At 38.1% G+C, this 6,815-nt stretch overlaps 1 protein-coding gene across 1 annotated transcript in view; it reads right to left on the reverse strand.

The window, feature by feature from the left end:
- Nucleotides 1-6,670, reverse strand: part of CENPK (centromere protein K) — a 40,903-nt gene extending 34,233 nt beyond the window's left edge. The window contains exons 1-2 of the mRNA XM_054578232.1: nt 6,630-6,670; nt 5,982-6,015 (exon numbers count right to left, since the gene is read on the reverse strand). The gene's annotated coding sequence lies outside the window, so the exon portion shown is untranslated. The remainder of the gene's footprint in view (nt 1-5,981; nt 6,016-6,629) is intronic.
- Nucleotides 6,671-6,815: the final 145 nt, after the last annotated feature.

Consider the following 6,815-nt stretch of genomic DNA (forward strand, 5'->3'; position numbering starts at 1 on the left):
GTTGTCCAAGTCCATGAATCCCTTTTCCTTAGAGCCAATAGGATTTCCTAACAGCCTGTATATAAAGTGTGAAAGACAGAAGTCCCAGGCTGGTGTGGCTCAGCAGATTGAGTGCTGGCCTGCAAACCAAAGGGTCACCGGTTCAATTCCCAGTCAGGACACATGCCTGGGTTGCAGGCCAGGTTCCCAGTAGAGGGTGCACAAGAAGCAACCACACATTGATGTTTCTCTCCCTCTCTTCCTCCCTCCCTTCCCCCGTCTCTAAAAATAAATAAATAAGTTACCTTAAAAAGAAATAGAGAAGTCAACTATTACTAAAAAAGTTTGGACCTATGCAATTGGAATTAAAGTTGCCAATTGAATTCGAATTGCATAGGTGAGAAAGATGGTGAAAAAAACAAATTCAGCAAGATGTGGACAAGTGTTGATTAAGAATTCAATTTTGCAAACAAAAACAAACTCATAGATACAGAAACAGAATGGTGGTCACAAAATGGGAAGGGGGCTGGGGAGAGGGCAAATTGGGTAAAGTGTCAAATATATGGGAACAGAAGGAAACTAGCCCTGGCCTGGTGGCTCGGTTGGAGCATTGTCCTGAGCACCAAAAGGTAGAGGGTTCAATTCCCCAGAAGGCACATAGCTAGATTGCAGGTTTGATTTTGGTCGGGGCACATGAGAAAGGCAACCAATTGATGTTTCTCTTACATCAATGTTTTCTCTCTCTCCCTTCTCTCTCTAAAATCAATACACATATCCTCGGGTGAGGGTTAAAAAGAAGAAAACTAGACTCCAGAAGGTAAGCATGCAATATATTATACAGATATTGAATAATAATCTACACCTGAAATTTGTAGGTTATTTGTTACTTAAATTACTTAACTTGATTTTTAAGAAAGGATTCTCTTTAGAATTCATTGAATTTCAAATGTCTGTTAGTGGAGCTGTTGATTAGGCAGTTGGATATACCTGTCTGAAGTTCAAGGGAAAATTTCAAGTTAGAATTTGAATCACCACCATACAGCTATTTAAAGCCATAACGCTGGATGAGATCAGAAGAGCAAAAATGTACAGATAGAAATGAGAAAAGTTCTAGACCTAGAGATATTAAGGAGATAAGGAAGAACAACCTACAGTCTGAGATGCAGTGCTCAGTAAGGTGAGAGAAAAATCATGAGTGTGGTATCTTTTTTTTTTTTTTAAGATTTTATTTATTTTTAGAGGGCGGGGAGGGAGAAAGAAAGGGAGAGAAACATCATTGTGTGAGAGAAACATTGATTGGTTGCATCTCACACGCCCCCAGCTGGGAACCTGGCCTGCAACCCAGGCATGTACCCTGAGACTGGGAATCAAACTGGCAACCTTTTGGTTCATAGTAGGGCACTCAATCCCCTGAGCCACAGCGGCCAGGGCAAGAGTATGAAATATTGAAATCCAAGATGAGAAAGTGTTCAAGGAAGGAATGATGAACTGCCAGATGCTAGATATATGTCAAGTAAAATAAAAACAGAGAATTAATTGACCATTTATTTAGCAATGTGTATAGGGCATTGTATTTTTCAAAAATAGTCACAGCAATATTTCAGGTTGTCATTCCCCAACCAGAGGCAGAGCCTGTTTACCCTCCCAATGAACCTGAGTATGACCTTCTTGAGTCTTTATAAATACAATGCAGTGGAAATGATGCTACCTGACTGCCAAGACTAAGTCATAGAAGGCAAATTAGTTTACACCTGTCTCCCTCGGAACATTTCACCCTTGCAACCCAACCAGTATGCTGTGAGGAAGTCCAAAGTAAAGAGACCTTACGGAGCACACAAAGAAGTGAACTGAGGTTCCTGGCCAACAGCTAGCATCCATCACCAAAACACAAGTTTTCTGAAGACTGTGAGCCCCATCTGAATTCTTGATGCATAGAATCACTGACTACAGTAAATGGTTGTTTTACACCTTTAATTTTTGGGGTGATCAGCCACAATATTTCACTGAAGTGTGTCATAAAAATCAAGCCACTGTTAATCTTCATGAGTATAGTTTTAGTAGAATGGTGTGAGTGAAATTCTGATTGGAGTAGATTCAAGAGAAAACAAAAAAACAGGCAACTATACATAGCCAGTGCACTTGTATAAAACTTTTTGTTTTTTCTCTAAAGGAAAAGAGAAGGTACCAATTGGAGGGATCAAGAGATTTTTTTTTTTTTAAGATGGGAAAAACTACACCATCTCTATTTGATACAGCAAAAGGAGGAAATATTGGTGATGCAAGAGAGAAAGGGAAGAAGGAAGAAAAATGGGATCTAGAACCCAGGTAGAGAGGATGGCTTGAGATAGATGTACATACAGTTCATTCATTTTAATGAGATGATAAGCAGAGTATTAGGGGCACAGAGGCAGGTAGGTGAGTAGATGTGTTAGTAGGAGCTTGGTAGAATTAGAAATTTTGTTTGGGTTACTTCTCTTTTCTCAGTGAAATGGTAACCCAGGTTATCAGCTGTGAATGAGGATGGAGGAAAAGCACTGGCGGTTTAAGAGCAGAAGGGAAGAAATGTATAAAATAGATATGTAAGAGATGAGAGAAGATAAAATAGGATTACTGGATAGTATTAAAGGCCCACTTGAGACTTAAAGTGAAACTAGAACACGGTTGTATGTTTTCCTCTATAGTGTAGCAGCACAGATGCAGAGACAAAGTCTCTCAGGTATGACCATAGTAGTAAAGAGCTAATGTAAGGTGAAGAATATAATCACTGGAGGAAAGGATGTCAAGAAAAAGAGAGCTCAGCTTACTGAAAGGATCACCTAGATGGATATTAAATCACCAAGAATTATGATAGTAGTGCTGCAGAGGGTGACAAGGAGCCAGGAGCTGAAAATCTTCAAGGAACGAAGTAGTGTGATATAATCTTGCTAGGCTGCTACAAGGAGGAGTGGTGCGTGGAAAGTCTGATGGCATGAGATGCAAAGTTGGGCAATTTTAAGGAAGGTGACAGAGCAATAAAAAACGACGAGGATGTTTACTCATTACACCAAGTGCAAACCAGAATAACCAATCCCCCAAAATACTTTTATTCGTATGAACTTGAGTTTTATATTGCTCAATCAAATTTTCACGAACAGAAAGGTTTTAAAGACAAATAGATATATTCGCAGATTGGAGGGCTCAATATTTTGTAAAGATGTTAATTCCCTCCAAGTTGATCTACTGAATCTTTCAAAATTCTGAAAGTTTTTGCTTGTTTTTGTGGCACTTGTTAAGCTAATTCTAAACTTTATATGAAAGTGCAGAGAGCCAGACACAGCCAAGAACTTCATGAAGAATAAGACAGGAAGACTTGCCTTACCAGATATTAAACTTATCATAAAACTACACTAATTATAATAGCATGCAATTAACACATAGATAGACAAATTAAACAATGGAGCAAATACAAAACCCGTCTAGACTCACACATTTGTAGAGCTGTTATATGACAGAGGTGGCAATGAAAATTAAGGGGAAAGAATAACCCAAATAGGAGCATATTTTATATACTATACTGCTTGTTTCTTCACTATATGTATTTTGGACCATATAGGCCCCCTCTTTCTTTTTTAACAAACTACATAGTATTTTGGGGGAAAAAAATAAGCCTAGATATATACCTTGTTATTTACATCACTTATCCATCCCTCAAAAAAAAAATCGAAACAAAATCATAAAAAAGAACAGGGAGAAAACATGGAGTTTTGGTGTGTTTTTTTTTTTAAATCTTAGATAAGGCCTTTCTAAAAACTAAGCAAAATATCCACACAAAAATTTTTAAGATTCTGCATGAGTAAAGACATCATTAAAGAGTTAAAATTTAAAACCCAAACACCTAAGGAAAATATTTATAATATATGGCATGCCATACCTAATTTAATTATATATAATGGGTGCCTACAAAATAATACAAAAAACTAACAACCCTCATTTAAAAAACTAAAAAAGGGATCACTCTAAAAGTCAGGGTATCAATTACTATTGGAAGGTAGAAACAGAGGGAGGGCTGCGATTGGGATGAGCCAAATGGGGAGAATGTTGAGGTGATTATTAAAAGTTTTATTTTTGATCTGCATGTTGATAAAGCTGTTCACCTTATAATAACTTATAAACTTTATGTTTGTGTGGGATGTTTGTATCAGTATTTTACTCTATGATAAAAAGGTAAACAACACAATAGAAATGGGCAAGGACATAAGTGGGGAATTCAAAGGAAAAAAACCTAAGAAATTCCTTATAATTAGAAAAAGAACTATTTTTAATCTTATAACATAAAAATGGAAACTAAAGTTAATTCTTATTTGAACTAGCAACAAATGACATATTTGGTAAGAAACAATATTGGCAAGAGGGTAGAACAAGGGGCATGCACTGTCAATTTCTTGGTAGGATAATAAACAATATCCATCAAAATTTTAAACATATTTATCTTTTGACCCAGGAAATTCTCTTGCTAGGATAATCCCACAGATAGATATATTTGCATAAGTCTACATAGGTATGCTTACTGCAGCATTATTTTTTTAAAAATTGTAAATGTGACCTCTACAATCAGATTGCCTTAGGTTAAAACCTGATTTTGATACTTACAAGCTGTGTGACCTTGGGCAAGTCACTTATTAGTCTGCGCCTAAGTTTCCTTATCTGTAAAATGAAGATGATAATATTACTTATCCCAGAGGATTTCTTTGACTATTAAATGAGTTAATATATGTAAAGTTCTTAGACCTGTAGCTATCATATAAAGAGGTAGCATCGGTATTAGTTATCAACATTACTATTAACGATCTGAACATCAACTAATTTATGCCATATTCAAAAATATTTACATTAAACTTCTTCCTTGCTATACACAGAAGATACAGTTAATTCACAAAGCCATAGAAAGGTCATTAACAATCTTAGAATATTTGTAAGCAAAAAAGTAAAAAATTATATAAACATTTGTTTTAAATATACTTTAACTTAGAAATTAAACGCAAAGTGATCTTTCCCCACATTGTATACTACTAATTAAGAAAATCCATTATCAGCATGCAAAAGTAATGTGAAACTGTGTGCATGTGGGGATAGATATTCAACAAATTAGCTGGATTGGCAGCTCTAAGTGGCATTACATACAAATAAAACATTTAAGGTTTAACTTTACCCCTTTCCTACATTTTGTATCCTTAAACCTAGCTTTCTGGAAATATAACAAGTCAACCTTTCAAGGTCCTTGATACGTCAATTCCCAATTTTTTTACTGAAGAACAATACTGCTATATTTGGGGATACTATCCCATACAGACTTAAAACATCTAATATCAAATTATAAAAATTCATACTGTTACTGGAAAGGGAAAGAATAATATACATGAAGTATAGTAATAGAAAGTACCCATAGAATTCTAAGCTGTATTCATTCCTCCAACAAATAGGTCCTTAATCTGTGTCATTTGTCAGACAATGTGCCAAATAGCTGTGCAGGTGAAAAAGCCTGTCTTTATGGAACTTACATTTTCACTGAGGGGAAACAATATAAACAAATGGACAACTAAATACCTATCAGGTAGTGAGAAGTGCTATGTAACTTACACAATACAGACTGCAAATGCTTTCAGGAAAGAAAAGATCAGAGAAATCGACCTGGAATAATAAAGGACTTAGTACAGTATTGCGTGCCCAGTACTAGCTCCCCACCGTTATCATCATCAGACTTAATCTTCGTTGCTTTTGCCATGAGGTCTAACAGATGAGAAGTTGTAAAGGTGAAAGCTAGTTGTGTTGTGGAGATGCTTTCAAGGCATAACCACAGAAGACTGGAAGGCCAGGATGAGCATGGCAAATTTGTGAGACACACAAGAAGTGATCTATTAAAGCATAAGTCGGAGAAGAAATGGTACTTGCTAGGTAGGAGGGGCCAATAAAGGGAATCTTTAAAATTAAAAACAAACAAACAAAAACCTTTAGAAAGTACTTACTGTGGACAGTGCCTTCCCTGTACCTAGGGCGCACCTCAAAGCAAAAGTAAAGAAGTTCACCTGGTTTGAAACAGGCAACTAGGAGGCTGCTTAGTAGGTTTTTGAAAGCAGTTTTAGGGAGGTCATTTGAACAAGCTGTGTTTAATGGATTAAAAAAGAAGAGATTAAGGTGGCAAATTTTATGTTAGGTGGTTTGTTTGTTGTTGTTGTTGTTGTTTTTCCTTTTCTTTCTTTCTTTTTTTTCTTTTTAAAGGAAGCCGCTAAATGGAAGCCCAGACCAGGGAGGAGGCAAAAGAGTGAGCCACTCGGGTTATTTGGAACGGCTAGGTCTCAGCAAATAGTAACAGGCGCTCACCAGCTTCTTCAGAGTTTGAGACAGAATGAAGAAGCTCAAGGGAGAGACATTTTTGGAGATCGTGAGAGAAGCCGAGGTCACCAGATCTTTAATTCCCCACCGCTTCTCTGTCTCTTCTACCCCCCGGGGTTCTAGAGCCAAAGAGTGGGACTAAAGGCCCAGCTGGACGTCGGCTACCCCCTCTCCCGGAGGTAAGGGTCCCACCGTCCGGGCTGCAGCTCCATACCGTGGGAGGTGCCAGACCCGGCGGCGAGTGCAAACCATTACAGCGCTCTCGTCTGCCAATTTCTTACCACCACGGAGTCCTAAGCTTCCAATCGCCTCCGCCCTGCGTTGACAGACCTTCCGGGCCCTGGCCCTGTGCGCGCGCTGCTTGCTGATTGGGTCCACCACGGCCAATCCCGAAACTCGCTCGGCCGCTGACGAGAGGACTGCGCCGCTGCCTTGGGATTGGTTGTCGAGCTGTGTGTGTCGCGCCT

This window comes from Pteronotus mesoamericanus, unplaced genomic scaffold (assembly GCF_021234165.1).
Source record: "Pteronotus mesoamericanus isolate MK-2021 breed Mesoamerican mustached bat unplaced genomic scaffold, CSHL_Meso_final contig_50, whole genome shotgun sequence".
NCBI classification, from domain to species: Eukaryota; Metazoa; Chordata; class Mammalia; order Chiroptera; family Mormoopidae; genus Pteronotus; species Pteronotus mesoamericanus.